This window comes from Dermacentor andersoni, chromosome 1 (assembly GCF_023375885.2).
Source record: "Dermacentor andersoni chromosome 1, qqDerAnde1_hic_scaffold, whole genome shotgun sequence".
Lineage (NCBI taxonomy): Eukaryota > Metazoa > Arthropoda > Arachnida > Ixodida > Ixodidae > Dermacentor > Dermacentor andersoni.
In genome coordinates, this window is record NC_092814.1 from 276,270,879 (window position 1) to 276,274,521 (window position 3,643).

The window sequence follows — 3,643 nt, forward strand, 5'->3', positions numbered from 1 at the left end:
ATTATACTCATAGATGTCAAAAGGCGTTATGAAGGCAGAGTACTTCGTGTATTCTGCAGAAAGTGAAACTTGCCATAATCCTTTACATAAATCAATACGCCAAAACACTCTGCAGCCACCCGTCTCGTCTATGATAGAGTCTATTCCTGGCATAGGAAAAGGAAAAAGCTCTTACTGCTTATTAATTTGCCTGTAATCCGTGCAGAGTTGGAGGCTTCCATCTTCCTTAGGTGCAATAGTGATGGGCGACGCGAATATAGACGTGGATGGACGAATTATCTGTGCATACAAGATCTTTTGAAGCTCGCTCTTCAGCCACATTCTCTTCTCCCGTGACATATTACATGGCTTTTTTCACACCACTGTAGTATCGCCTAACTTAAATGGTACCTCAAACTTTGTAGTTGCCTTGGGATATCCCTTCAAGCATAGCAATTCCGGGTAAAGCCTCTTAACATCTTCACATGACGATGGCTGCCGCAGGCTCCTCGAAGAAGAAGTTGAAGAAACGCTGAGATTGTGCCGCTTTTCATCCGTAGTTACTTCTTCAGTCCAGTAGATGTTAAGGCGAAGTGCACTGATGGCTGGACGTGATAGGAGTAATTCATAGGGTACTCCGTCGAGTACTAGCGCCTGCGTAGCAACACTATTGCCGAGACAGGATATGGTTAAACATGTCCATTTATCATGAATATCTCGCCTTCCGTCGTATCCATGTACTTCCACAGCCCGTCCCTGTTGTACTTTCTCAGTCTCAACAATACGGGCATCTATAATTGTGATACTTGCTCCACAGTCAACTAACGCGCTCCTTTCCTTTCCATCAACAAAAACATATATATACAAGAGGTTTGCATGCGACAAATGAACAGCTTCTCTTGGTGTCTTCAGGCCGAAGCCGAAGCCCTCTTTATTTAGTATTTTGTCACAGCATCTGATTCTTCGTGTTGGTTTGGTCAATCAGAAAGGATGCAGGAGAAGCGATAGACTTCCAGCTTTCAAGTGGGCGTCTTTCATCAGCTCGTGTGGCAGTTGGGCACCTTGCACCAGGCAACATTTGCTGCCGCTAAGGTCCCGAGTCTTGTAGGTAGAGGTTTCGCATTCTCTGCAGAAGTTCTTCAACCGTTTTGGGCCCTCTCACTTGCATTTGCTTCTGAAGGTCCGGACTCAAACCATGAATGATAAGCGGAACCACAGGCGTCTCGGACAAGGCTGAGTCAGCCAGCTGGAGTAGCCTCCTTTTCTCATAAAAATAGCTGAGTGCAGACCCATACCTGTACTTGAATGCGGTAGCTTTATTCCATAATAATACCTTATTCTCCAAAAGAGCCGAGATAATTCTCCTTCCACTCCGTCCATGGCTTGTTGCTGTGAGCGTTGACACGCAATTCGTACCAGCTCTTGGCTATTCCTGATAGGAATAGTCGCATGTTTTTCACTTTATCTTCATCACTGTGCCAGTAGTTTTCATTGCATGCATATTCGTAAAATGTTAGCCAGGCCTCGGGACTACTGGAACCTCCATCAAACATCTCTGGCTTCACGTATTCGAGACTCGGCCTGTTCATTCCTCTTTCAGTCACGTTTACAAACAAACGCATTAATTCCTTTTGCTGTCTGTTCTGTTCCTGTTGCACTTCAAGAAATTTAGTGAGCAGGTTGACACCACTGTCAGACGAAGCAACGGTAGCAGGCTTCGCGCAGTTTCGAATTGGAGTCAGCACAAACTTCTCATAATCTTTAAGTTTCATATTCAGCTTCACCTTTTCTTTCGCAACTAAATCATCGTAAGTGAGCTTCGTTCTAGCGCTTATATAGGAGACAAATGCGTCAGTGCTCACTGCTTCCGGAAGAGCTTGTTCCTTTTCATCTTGACGCGTTGCAGGTAAGATTCGGATGGTACCGCATTGATTTGCTCCAATGATGAAGTCCACCGACATCTTGACTTGAATGTCCACACAGAAAAAATGCGGCTGCGCCAATTTGTAATAATACACAGTAGGGCTAGGCTATGGTGTCGGCCATCTTCTTTATTCTCTACCCTCGTCCCTTCGTCGTCGTCGTTAAGACACCCTGTAACTTCTTCACAACGTCCACGTACAACTCATAGTGTCTTTCTGGCTGCAGGTTCTCTGCCTGCAGCGCCATTACGGCTAAAAAGCGACTGATTTCGCGGAATAATATGCGATCATAGGGCGTTTGAGCACAGAACTGCCGCTTTGCCATTTCGATCCGGCCAAGTGCCACGCGCACTTGCGCAGTCAAGGAGCGGGGTTGGGTTGGAGGAGGCGTTGACTGAAGGACATGTTGCAGGCAGGTTAGTTTATCTGCTTGTCGGTCACTTCGGTGCATGAGTATTGGTATATTCACGAAAATATTGAAGGTCTGCGCCAATTGTACACCCGTGCCCAAGAGTAGACGCACCACGGGAGCGCGCGCCAAACTGTATCGACGCGCCATCTTGCGAAGAGGTGCCTGCTGTCGAGACTGGCGCTCGAGCGGCCGTGCGCATGCCCGTCCCATCATACCTGCCGGCATGTCATGTTGCTTTTCTTAACGACCTACGCTGCTCTTGCAACAGGCCTGTGCCACTTGTCCAGCTACGGCATATATGTGCCACTGTTTCAGAGCGTGACTGCGGTAGAGCTATATGGTTCGAGCGTCCATCACGCATCGTATTTATTACACCGAAGCTGTTTACCTCTCGCCCCTGTATGCTTCCTATATGCATGCATTCCTAGGGGGTTACCCTGGCCGACTTCCATCCATATGGGCGCCAGAAATGTGTGCGCCGATCCCGGAGATAGTGCAATACGGGGCATGCGTTCCCAGGGGTTTAGCCTGGCCGGCTTACGTCCGTATGCACTCTTAAACAAATGTACACCCTTTGGGGTGTATATTTGCCACACAACAGTAATCGTCATCTCTCTTGCTTGCGTTCCCTTTCTTGAAAACGCTGCGCTCACTACTTTCCTGTCAACAATGCTCTATCATGCCGATAACGCGCAGTTGTTCGTGACTTGGAAGTACCGCGCTAGCAGCGTTAAAGAAGGGAAATGCGGGTAAGACGGATGGCGATCATTGTTGTGTTGCAAGATACAACCCAAAGGGTGTAATTTTGCTTAAGAATGTTGACGACAGAAATGTGTGCGCCGATTCCGGAGATACTGCAATACCGGGCATACGTTCCGAAAGAAAAGGGGGGGGGGGATGACGGGGGTACCCTGGCGGGCTTTCGCCATGTCATGCAGCGTGGACAGGAATGCGTGGGCCGATTCCGAAGATAGTGCAATACCGGGCCGACCCGTGGTGGAGGTGAAGCAGGCTTCAAACACCCTCCCAACTTCCAGAAATAAGTCTGATATCTTGGGACCAAGTGGAAGTCGAACCACATAAGTTTAGCGTTGTAAGAGAACCATGTTATATATATATATATATATACCGAAGATCAGGCAACGTGCACAAGCACCACTCCCACGTTCTTTCCCCCTCTCATTATTCATCAAACAGAATATAAAAAAATTAAGCGCATAAAGGCCAACTTGGTACACTAAGTGTACTTTCTTATATATATATATATATATATATATATGTAAATAAAACAAATCTCGTCGTGGGGGCTGACTTGCTACACTAAGTGCAC

General features: G+C 47.2%; 1 pseudogene; it reads right to left on the minus strand.

The window, feature by feature from the left end:
- Positions 1-3,261: 3,261 nt before the first annotated feature.
- Positions 3,262-3,381, minus strand: LOC126548697 (U2 spliceosomal RNA; annotated as a pseudogene).
- Positions 3,382-3,643: the final 262 nt, after the last annotated feature.